At 47.0% G+C, this 12,091-nt stretch overlaps 1 protein-coding gene across 1 annotated transcript in view; it reads left to right on the top strand.

Moving 5' to 3' along the window:
* The first annotated feature begins 534 nt into the window (after nucleotides 1-534).
* stumps (DBB domain-containing protein stumps) overlaps nucleotides 535-12,091 on the top strand; it is a 152,925-nt gene continuing 141,368 nt past the window's right edge. The window contains exon 1 of the mRNA XM_084587946.1: nucleotides 535-714. The gene's annotated coding sequence lies outside the window, so the exon portion shown is untranslated. The remainder of the gene's footprint in view (nucleotides 715-12,091) is intronic.

The following is a 12,091-nucleotide window of genomic DNA, read 5'->3' as shown; positions in this document are numbered from 1 at the left end:
TATGGTTCGGAGTTGGGTCTTGTTTCCCGGGAGGGCGCGAGTCATCGCGATTCGTCCCAGCAGTGACCGTAAAAAAAAAAAAAAAAGAAAAAAAAAAGGAAAAAAAAAGGAAAAAAAAATTGATAAAAGAGGGAGAGAACTATGGAGAGACAATAAAAAGCGGCTCGCCAGAAAGATGGGCACTGGCGCCCGGCTGAGCCCATAAAAGGGGCCCCAGTAGGGTCGCGAGAGCGCACGTGATGGCCGCGCTAGTCGACGTCACTCATTGCGAGGCGCCAGCGGAGTTGCGTCTGCCGGCGCTCGCGAGCCCTGCCCATCGAGCTGGCGCTAATGGGTGAGCGGTGTAATAATAGCGTATTCGCGGCGGCGGCAACGGATCGGTCATGAGACCACAACGCCCTCTGACTTCTGACGACCTTAACGCGACCGTCGCTCGCTGCCAGGCCGCAGACGCCCTCTAGTTTCCGCCTCGGGCTCTTCCGCCCCAGCTGTCATTTCTGTATCTTTTACATGTTTCTTTTTTTTTTTTTTTTTTTCGTGCGCATCCGGCGTGGCGCCCCGCGCAGCTGCACGCGTCGGCCTGGTGACAGCGGCCGCCAGCGAAGAACAACACCACGCCCGAAGGTCTTTCCCGGCGCCCTTCCAAACCGCGCTGCCGCTAACGGCACACGCAGGGCCCATGGCGTTCTAGCAACGAGTCTCCGCCGACGCTGGGTAAGTGAGCACGCGACACGTGCTTTTTCTCTACCGCGCGCACCAGCCTCACCGTTAGTTCACAGCCGGTATCCCCCCTGGCAGGCGCGGGCCGGACGGCAGGGCCCGCGGCGTTCGCGCGCCCCCTGGACGGCCCGGCGCTGTTTTGGCGACGTGACGACGTGACTTCGCAGCAGCGGTTTCGGCGGTGCTCCGCTTGATACCGCGTGCGCTGCGAGCGCGTGCGCGTTTGCGTTTTGGCAGAAGGGAAACATGTTATGTATGACTGTGGAGCAGGGATCTTTCGGCTGCCAAGTTCCCGTTCCATTTGACAACGCTAATTTGCGATTGCCGCAGCTGTCAGCTTGCAAACGGCAGTCGTGTGTATGACCCTGTGCATCATCACCATTAATTGATAAGCAACGTTTTTCTCGCGCTGCTATCCCGAGGACAGTAAGTAATCGAGGCCAAAATAATGACTGAGCCTCCCGACCGGGTCGTTTGCGTGGTTGCGTTTAATTAGGAAACTCATTTCTTTATCCCATAAGGCAGAGAGACCACTGCGGTGCGCGCTCTTATTTAGAGAAGAGAAACCGGGCTTTTGTGTTCAACGCGCCCTTACTGCGGCTAAGTGAAAAAAACAATCCTTGAAAACGTTTTCGACGCGAATTTAAAAGCTCGTCTGCGTTGCAGCTGTTCCGATTCTTTTTAACTCTCTACGCATCGCTGAGGGGCTGGTATCATGTAACGGGACCGACGGCACTATATAATAAAAAAATGAAAACCGAACAGATTTGTTTCGCTTTTTCATTAATTCCCAGGCGTTTGTTCTCTACAGTACCAGCTATTTACAGAGTTCGTCGTGTGCAGTACTTGAAGTGAACGGTTGTTAATGCGGTTCTGACCCTCAGTTCTGCGCCCTGTCTGTCAAGAGATCTGCTCGATAAAACCACATTGTTTTTTTATAGTTCATTAGGGCACTTAACATAACTGCCGTCACGTAACTCCTATCCTTACCGAAGTAATGTAATCTTGTGTCTCAATGTTGGCTGTATGAAAAACGCCGACTCATTTTGGCGTTCGTCAAAACCTCAGCCTGTGAACATCCGTTTCTTTTCTACTTTCTTTCTTTTTTTAATTTTTTTTTTTTTAGGAAAAGGGGGGGGGGGGGGTGTTGGATTGCCCCTTTTGAAGCTCAGTCTGCGCTAACGGGACTCAAACTCGAGCACTGTAGGTGGTCTGTGACAGAGCACCATAACCGTCTAGCCATCGCAACATTATGTTAGTGTCATTACAGCACTACAGGGCTTTCCTATTATTCCAGCTCACGAAGTGTCTAAAAATGGAGAAAAAAAAAACATGGCTCTTTGCCTTCCCTTCAAGTGACTTAAACAGCGACAGAGACCCCCCTCATGCCCTTGAGTGTCGAGCTTCTTGGATGTAGTTGAGGAAGGCGCGTTATACCATCAGCCCGCCGAGCCAGTGTCGTTGAATAGCCGTTAGCTTGGTATGAACTGCAGCGAATTCTTTTATGTAAACCGAATGAAGCGGTGCCGTCGGGTCACATAACAGGGAAAGTTGTCTTTCCACAAAGCTGAAGCTGAGCCCTCATGTTCCGCTTATGTGAAGCTATAACGCACCAAACTGCAACCATGCAGATTTACACGTTGTGGCGGCATCGCTGTATACATAATCATGTTGGTTGCGTTTCCCGCAAAAAGTCGTGCAACGATCGTTCGTTACTGGAGCCATGGAAAATAACAGCGATCTTTTTTTCTTCTTTAATATGCATCGTATACAGCAGAACGCATTCGCCCTGCGTCGCGACGAAATGCACGCCTAGATGTTTCGCAGGCACGCTGTAGCTCGCCGAATTTCGCTGTACGAGCACCGAACGCCATATCGCCCGAAAATATGCCTCATTAACCCTGTTGCAGCAGATAAAGAGAAATTATCCTTAATGGCCGGCGCCGAACACTTCGACCGACCGCATATGAGTGAAGTTGGGCACTGCGTGTACCGAGAGGAAGAGAAAGCGTCGTTTTTCTCTGGCCTCGGGAGGACTGGCGGCGAAGAAAACAGCAAAGCGAAGAGCGCGATAGACTGCCGCCTCGTTCCCAGCCGGGACATTCGTTCCTCGTTGACTTCCTCTCGCCTCGGTCGGCCGTTCATAATACGCCCTGTCTTCGTGCCGCCTAGTTTTCCCATCGTGTCTAATTCCGGCCTGCCAAAGACGTTGGCGCCCATTCCGGCTGCGTCACTACAGGGCAGCCGTATCGCGAATTCAGCGCGCTAGCTCGAAGAGGGCAAGTCTGTATTAGGGCTCTGCGTTTTCATTCCTGCACGTCATCCAACCAAGAAAATCCGTCGGAAAGAAACCTCGTGTGACTGCGCGATGTTGCCTCCGGAAATCTGTTGTTGGAGCGCTTGTTTTTGAGACGCTTTATTGTCGTCAGTAATTTTGTAGGCTTGTGGTCTCTTCCTCCTGTTTGTCCTCCTTCATATTTTTTTTCTTCTTCTGGCTAATATGTGTAGCAACTATCAGAGTAGCCTTCAAGATTTAATATTGCGATAGCTTGAAATCGGTTGCCAGTAGGTATAAACAGGCGGGCAGTCTACGTCAGGGAGGTTGCTTCTTTAGCCCCGCAATGGGGCCGTGAAAGAAGTCCTCGAATACCTGAGCTTGAGAAGGGTAAAAATGAGCTTTTTCGTCACTGCGAGATTGCGAGCGGGAGAGACACAATGAGCCCCGTTACAGGGCTTAGAAGCAAGCCCCCTTCCGGTTGTATATTTTTGACAAACGCTGTACATTTCGTTTCATTGAACTTTGTCCGGGTCAGTTCTTTCGCAGCTCATTTTCCTTCGGCGAACAAGACTTCTTTTATTTTGCAGTTGTAACGTTGCTCGCCTACCAAAAAACGTCCCCGGAAGAAACGGCAACTAGGAAATAACGTCCGCTGGGCAAAAATTGGCTCTAATTACTTCTTCGGGAACTCACATGAAAAAGAAAAAAAAAAAGCATTCTATACCATTCTTTCTTGGCTTTGAGTTAAATGTAATAATCGTTTGGAACCTGTGTCCTCTGGGGGCCGAGATGTTTACAGGAAAAGCGTAGTGGAAGAGCCATGTGACTCTTTATACGTCACGTGGTTCCGAGCTGCGCAGCTCGTTAAGTAATAATTAAGACAGGTCTAATCACCTTGGTAATACTGCCCACTGAGAAAGGTGCAAGTGGATCGGCCCGAGGTATTCTCGAGGAACATCCCAAAGCAGAATGTGTCATTAGAGCTGCCTTTCAGACGTTCCGGTGACGAGGGTCAACCGTTCCTTTGATGATGATAGAGAACTGTGATGATGATGCAGACAGGACGAGGCTTAACCGGTCGTGCACCATGACCACCCTAAATCATCGCTCCAAGCTTCTGGTGCGGTAAAGCCGGTGGTCAGCTCGCATTTCTCCCGCAAACAAAGCGAAGACGAGGGGGTGCTGTCACTGTATTACCCCTGTCATCAATGTTTTTTTTTTGTTTGTTTTTTTTTTAATGAACGCCCACATCAGTTCGATGTTCTGTTACTTCAACGTTGACAGGTGGTAGCACTGTAACATACATCATTAATCATTGCAACTCGTCAAGGGGGAACGCATTCCACGATACAGCGCAAATACTTTTGGGGACGTTTTTTCCTACTTTGCAAATAGGGCCATTTTTTTTTCTTTTTTTTTTTTCTTTTTTTCCGGAGACGTTTCTTCCCAAACCCTCCTATAGACATAAAAGGTCAGCTGTCCTGAGAAATCTCTTAAGAAATTAAGTCTGGTTATTACAGGTTTTAGCACAGCCAAGACATACTAGCGTAGACGTACACCGGGTTACTAGAGTCACTGGATAATCCAGTGAATCTACGGGTGACCGGACGCCTGACCACACCCCCTTGCCCCACCCCTGCCACAGCGCGCGCACTGGGCGTCCGGTAGGCCAGTATACGTCGACAGCACGCCTCCGCCACGCTAAATGTTTGTTATTAGCGGAAATGGGAGGGAGGGGAATGTGATTAACCATGCAATGTGGATGAAAAAAAAAAAATGAAGGACTGCATTTTACGTCTTTGCTCTTTCTTCAGTTCTATACCTCCTCTTTTCTACCTCTATCTTGCGTGTTTGTATGTTTGTTATAATTTCATTGCTTTCATTATTTCTTTTCTTTGGCATCATCGTCGCTGACATCGGCATCTCAAGACTCCCCTCCTCCACATTCAAGAATGAAGGCCCAACTTCATGAAAGGAGAAATTGTGTCGACGTCAGAACCTATACTGCGACGACTCGCGGAATACTTTCGCAATGGACCTAGAAAGGCTTTCGCCTTAAGATATATCTCGTTTTAGCTTTCCGCATTTATTACTACAGTGCTGCTTAGCTACTGTAGTAATACGTGCTGCTTAGCCACTGTAATGCTTGGCATTACGCCAACCTTTGCTTGAAAAAATATAGAAAGAATAGAAACGCGAGCAGTTCCGCCCTCTGCTTATTTTTCTCAGTCAAGTCACAGTTGTTGCCTGCGATGCTGGCAGCTATTACAATGCACCCTCTCTGGTATAACGTGTGCTATCTGTTTGACACAACAAATACATACGTTCTATGATGGGCCGGAAGCGCGGAAGGAAAATGGGTGCAGCCACGGTTTTCCTTCCGGCCAGCAGAACATTGAGTCGCAGAGCAAACAAATGCAGTGGCCGGCATCACGGGTGATGCCACTTCACCTCTGATTCACACGACCGTTAATCACACTGCCGACCTTTCAATTTCCTGCTGCAGTTCGATAACGTGTTGCGCACGACGACTGTATACACCCAATAAGCCTGGGACCTCGCTTCCTGCTGAACAACCGATAACTCGATCTGATAGCGTCTGACTGTATACCACTCGAAATGTGCCATGGTTGTACACATTCGGTGTGGATGAAGCGTTGCCAAATCGCCAGTTTTTTTTTTTTAAGCAAAAGCAGTCCTGATTTTTTTTTTTTATCCACAACTCTCTGTCCTCACGGGCCAGTCTCGCGCACGGTGGTATCCAAATGTGAGACTCCTGCTTTAGAGCAGATTTTCATCGGCCCGACCCGCCGGAGAAGTTTATGCGAATCATGTTCCCGCGCCGCTACTTCGAGTCAGTTCGCCGAACCAAATCTCACCACGTATCACGCGTCACGTGATCCTTCGTTACCGCATCGCACCTAATCTCACGCGTCTCGCGCGCTGCAAAATATATCGCCGCCGGATAGGTGGTTCAAGGACCAGATCGTCAAGCCGTAGGGTCCATTCCGCGGGGCTGTCTTCACTGATGCTTCCTTTGAATATGGCTACGGCTTGACTCGCAAAAAAAAAAAAAAAAAAAAAAAAAGCCTCCCGAAATATTCTACCGCAGAACATTCTGAACTACTCTCGCTACAAGTCTATCTCAAAAGGGCATCGCTCTTACTCAGCCTCCCGTCTGGGCCCTTATCGAATGCAAGATGTAGCCACATATGGGCCACCTTTTCTGCTTTTCCTGCGGGCTGTTTCTTGGTGCGATAGAAGAACGGAACCAATTTCGCCAGCAGCAAGTGTGCGCAGCTCCAGTCCCCGCCCTCCCTTTTTCCATGCGACGCCTTTGCCGGTCTGTTCGGCGTCGGCATCTGTGTTTGCGTGTCCGCGCCCAGCCGGCAGTGACGTTCTTTTCGACGCGTTCGGTCCGGTGCGGTCGCCGTAGTCGAGGGTGGGCCGCGTGGCTAGGGAAGCACGCGGGACGTTTCCGCCTGAGGGGTTGTGGGCGCACTAGTCGGCCTCGGCTCCCATTCGAATTGCCTCTCAACGGTTGCGTATTCGGACCGCCCGCGCACTCCCACGCATGCAGCTCTCCGTATACGAACCGAATGCAACGGCATAAGTCGAGATGCGCGACAGTGCGGGAGGTGTGCATGTAGGGGTACTCAGGAGAACTGGGTTGACCGAGTAGGTCAACCCAGTTATAACCCAAAGTTATAACCAAAGCGTTTCGCCCGGGATCGCGGGCTGCGCTTGAAGTCCGTACACAAGTGTTGGCTTCAGTTATATCGCTAATTGTGGCGAGGCATTTGCCTGCTTTTCTTTATCCAGGATTTAACTTTTTCTTCCATTTATTTTCTTTCTTTCTTTGACGATCGCAATGTTTCGTGTCTTGCATCTGAATGCATCTGCTTATTTGTTGTTCCGCTTGGTGCATTGAGAGATTGGAATTCTACAACTATAGTCGGCCTATTATAAGGGGGCAACTTTTCATTGCCGCATCGTGTTCATGTTTCACTTTTGGAATTTTATCACAAAGATTGTAGAGCCAGTACGCGCAGAGATGCCATGTTTAACTATGCTCCGTTCCCACATGCCTGCGCACTTTTGCTGTGAATTGTTTAGCCACTATACACGCACCATTGCCGACAGATGTTACATTCTGGGCTTTCCTGAAATAAACCAGAAATTAACACTGCTGGAACCAGATTTTACGAAGCCGGAGGAACTATATGTAACTTTCGTGATCTTGGTAACATAGCAGTGCTTTTTTTTTTTTTTTTTTTTTTCCTGTTGTGTTCCCCGCTGGTCGCAAGAGAAATAAAATACAGCTCTGTTTTTTTTTTGTTTTTTTTTTTTCGGGATACCTATTAAATTGAGTCCGCAGGTCGACAGCGCCGACGGCCTCGGTGGTAAGAGAGAGAGCTCAAAAGCTCTATATAGCTTCCGTAACGCGATTTGCTACAGCTTACATATACGTAAGCTTATACGGTGAAGCTTGAAAAGAATATATCTTTTTCAAGCTTCACCAAGTTCTCATCGTCGAAAACCTCTGTCGCGTCCGCTTAAGTTGTCACCGATATTCTCGTCTGGAGTGATGAAGCCAAGCTCGCGAAAATATTATCTGGGCATGGGAAGGCACTTCCTTAAGTGACGTAGTAGCTTCGCCATTAAACGCTCAGAATCTGACGTGCCTAAAAAAAAGTTTGTAGCTACCGTTTACTCCGATCCTTTCAACGCTCTTACCGCTTTCTCTGCGCGAATTTAAGGTCCACGTTTATGAGCGCTCCGTAAACCAGAGCGCCCTGGCGGACAAATATGCCCGGGATTCTGGTCCTTTCTGCAAAATTCATAGAGAAGCAAAGTGTGTTCCGTTCTGGTTGCGATTGATTTTCCTCTTTGCTGCCTACGTTGACCCGGGAAACTTTATAAAAAGAGGAATTGATATTTCAGTCAATCAAATGTTTTATTTCAGTCTAGGCGCGAATATATACAAGAAAATGTTGGACCAATAGCTCAAGCCGGTTTAGGCCCACTTCACAGTTGTAATCAGCAAGGGAAACAAGCGTAAAGACCGCACAACGATAGTCTTTGGGAACGTAGACATACTAAGTGAAGTGGAAAGAGCATATTAGGAATCAATTATTATAAAAAACACACCGGTTAAATGAAAGGACAAAGCGCGTGCAGATACAAAGACTGTTGATTTATAGAAATCATATAATAAAGGAGACAGCATGAATGCACAAGTCTGGAACGAAAAAAAAAAAAAAAGAGCATGTTTGAAGTGAACATATATTGTAACCTTTTTGTCATCTATTTTTAGGTCATGCTAAAATGAAGTAATGTTTTTTAAAGTGCAAGCAAAATTTTTATGGGAAACAAAGTTATTAGCGATTTCAATTTCATATGTAACAAAATTGCATTCATTTTTTGTTTTTTTCTGCGCCAGCATTCACCATAAACGTTACGAGGGGCAGGTAGATTGGAGTGTATACATTGCTAACATTTCTTGTTTTTTCTGGGGGGTATAAAAGACATTGCAAGCGAAAGTGAATGAAGAATAATATCATTTACAAGCATACAAACTTTCATTTGTAATGCGAGAGTATAAGGGCATTATCCGGAGTCCTGACTGTAATGGAGGTTTCGGTGAGTGCCAATGCTAAAAGGTCCCTATATGCGTACACCTTACTTTTGAAGACGAATGACTGGACCCGGGTATGTTTCGAAAAATATAAATGGCCATAACTCACTGCAGTCAAATAAATTGGAATGAATTATTGCAGAATGACCCATTCTTAAATAGGGGTACTGAATTATGTTCGTGTTCGGAAAAGTACACAGAAAACTGAAGAAAGTTTGGAGCACACATTTGTAATATGCGGTTTTAAAGTCAGCCGGTTGTCAGTTGTAACACCTGAATATGGTATCGATTGCATATACTCAATACTGTTCATTCTACTTTAACTTTGAAATTGTTTCTGAAATTGTTTCTCTGATGAAATGAATCAAAATGAAATCGTTTCTGTGAAGAAATTAAAGCAGTCATCTAAGCGGCAGGCTTCGGAATTAAACACTGCTTTTAATTATATAATAGATTGACCTGAAAATATTACTACTGTGCCGACTGCATAAAGAATAGCCATAAATGGGGGTCAGATTCTCTGAAAGTCGTCCGTGTATAAAAGGAGATCAAAAGATGGCCTAGGACAGAGTCTTGAGGTATACCTAGCTTTTTCTATTGATATATAGGACGAAGAAAAACTACCAAGATCATCTTATTGTTTTCTATTTGTAAAATAACTGAAGAAAAGAAGCCAACTGTGTATTCACGAAAACCATAATGTTCAGGCTTCTTTTAACAAAACCGAAATAAGCTGCACCGAGCGTTTTTTTTTTTTTTTTTTTTTTTTTTTTTTTTTTTTTTTTTTTTTTAACTAAGATCGGTTTGGTTTGATATATGAGGTTCAACGTCCCAAAGCAACTCGGGCTATGAGAGACGCCGTAGTGGAGGACTCCGGAAATTTCGACCACCTGGGGTTCTTTAACGTGCACTGACAACGCACAGCACACAATATGGAGGCTTTTCGCCCCCATTGGAAAGCATCCGCCGCGGCCGGGATTCGATCCCGCATCCTTGGGCACAGCAGGCGAGCGCCCTAATCACCGCACCACTGCGGCGGGGCTAGTAGAGATTGTGTAAGGGTGTGTAAAGGGTTAAGTTCGAGAACTACTGTGGGTGTCGGCTGCTTGACGGGAAGCCGCGCTGCGATCGAGACACTATATTATTTTTGTCTAATAATAATAATAATAATAATAATAATAATAATAATAATAATAATAATAATAATAATAATAATAATAATAATAATAATACCCCTTTGTAAGTTCGCGAGCCGATAATCACATAGCACAGCGGCTAACTTTCGAAGCGTCTCAATTAGATCGCACAATCTAAAAATACCTGGATTTGTAAAACTGGATCTCATATGCGTATAGTACCCCGCCGCAGTAGCTCAGCGGCTGAGGCGCTCGACGGCTACTGCGTTTCGATGGAGGCGAAACAGGGCGACTGTATATTGTGTAATGTCATTACACGTCCAAGAAAGCCATGGGAACCCTTCAAAACAGCGCCCCTTATAGCCGATATCGCTTTAGGGCGTTAAATCCTATAGGCCAATGAAACCCTACCAATCAGATGTGCAGTTCGCGGTAGTCCTGAAGCAGCCACTTTGCTTCCTCCTCCGTTTATGGACATCCATCCCCCGACGTCGTCTCAAGTAAATGACCAAGGCCAGGGTTGGGCTCAAGATGTAGACGTCCATACATCGTGTCTTCTCTCAGTTTCTTAACAATTAAGTTCCTGATTGTGTCCCATATAATTGCTCAACACCTAACAGTATATTTGCATACAGATTTACGACTTTCGAAATACCTAACGCTAAATTCCTTATTGTGACCCACTGAAATAACCGTAAAAGCCTGAATTGTTTTGGTTTTAAACTAAGGCTGAAAAGAAATGTGCATGCGTCCATTATCAGCGGGTCAAGAGTGGAAACAGGCGCAGCCTGTTTTGGTCAGGATGGCAAACAAAAAAAAAAAAAAAAATCCGCCTCCACAACAGGTTGCAGCTGTTTCCATTCTTGAGATGCTAATCGTGGACACATGAGTTTCTTTCTTGGCCTATTCTGGAAGCTATAGTTCCCTCGGCGTCCAACCCCAACACGGGCAGATACGACGCTCCACCTTTCAGACGGGTGCGGACATGACCTGAACATACACTTTGGATGCAGTGTATGTGTGCGATGTTGTTCCGGCGCATGCGGTTTCTTCGTGTCACGCACGAAATACGTGTTCTTGTATAGAACGCTGATGGATATCGGAGGCTTTCGCCCATTTAGTCAAGTACTCATGGCAGACGCATGTTCACAGGCGAAGAGCAGCATTCCGCTTCTGTTTGCTTGCCTCCTCTCGGTTTAGTTCGTGTCAGCAATTATTCTTGTAAAGAAAAAAAAAGGAAAACTGCCTGGAAATTTCACCTCGCTTCTGAAATTTTCACTGAAATTTCGGGATCATTTTGAGGAGACACAATTCGGTGTGTTATTTGGATGATCGTTTCTCATTCCTGAAATAATTTATTGCGTGCTCTTAACCTCTCGACATTTTTGGGGCCTCTCAAGGCTCGGGGCGGCAACTTACCCCCTTTTTTTTCCCATTCTTATTTTAAGCTTACCAGGTTGCTTTCTCGTCGTTATTAATTTCACTTAAATGTTCCGAAATTGCTTCACAAAATATTAGCAATAGCCGACTTTTATTTTAAAGAGAACGGATGAGTCTGCGCCTCTCTGACTAACATAACTGCAATAGCGCATCGACGCTGTCCGCCTACGACTAAGGCGCTGCGCTCAGGTTAAAGCCCACCGTTCATTTCCCCCGTTTTCGCCTACAGTCCTCTTATCTCCTTCCCCCCTCGCTTTTCTGCGGAAAAGCGGCGAAAACAAGAACATGGGCGGGGCAAAACCACCAAAAGCGTTTGTGCGAGGTGTGCCGAAGAGGCCGCATACTATAGCTACGCCGCGCCGGCGACCTTCGACTAGATTGATAGCGAGCGCGCACCTGGTGGCGGGGTGCAAACAACAATGGTGCACCGAGAGATACGGCGCGCAGGAGAGGAGCAAGGTCGTCGCTTCTTCCGACGTCGCGCTGCGCCCACGTCTGCGGAGACCGTGACCTGAACGCTCAACGCTCCGAAGCGGAGTTCACGGTGCGGCAGGCGACCCACGCGTATTCTGTCCGTCCGCTCAAGTCTGTGACACGTGCTGCACGGAACTACGCACAGATGGCGGGACAAGTCACCGGTTACGTGTTTCGCAAAGCCGGAAAACGTTACGCGGTGCGAAGAGGGGCGACGCTGGCTCAGGAAGTGAAATGAGACCAGCGTTCGTCGCGTAGCCATTAGCAAAATCGCTCACCGACGGATCTCACGAACGGCCCACATTGGCGTTTGCCTATCGAGGCTTTCGCTCGTCCAGTGGTCCCTGTTTCATTCCACGAAAATGGCTTGTCTGCCTGTGCAACGATGATAAGAAATGAAATTGC

This window comes from Amblyomma maculatum, chromosome 1 (assembly GCF_055883805.1).
Source record: "Amblyomma maculatum isolate TAMU_Amacu chromosome 1, ASM5588380v1, whole genome shotgun sequence".
Lineage (NCBI taxonomy): Eukaryota > Metazoa > Arthropoda > Arachnida > Ixodida > Ixodidae > Amblyomma > Amblyomma maculatum.
Note: the sequence above shows the minus strand (reverse complement) of the source record. Positions and strands in the feature narration are given on the sequence as shown.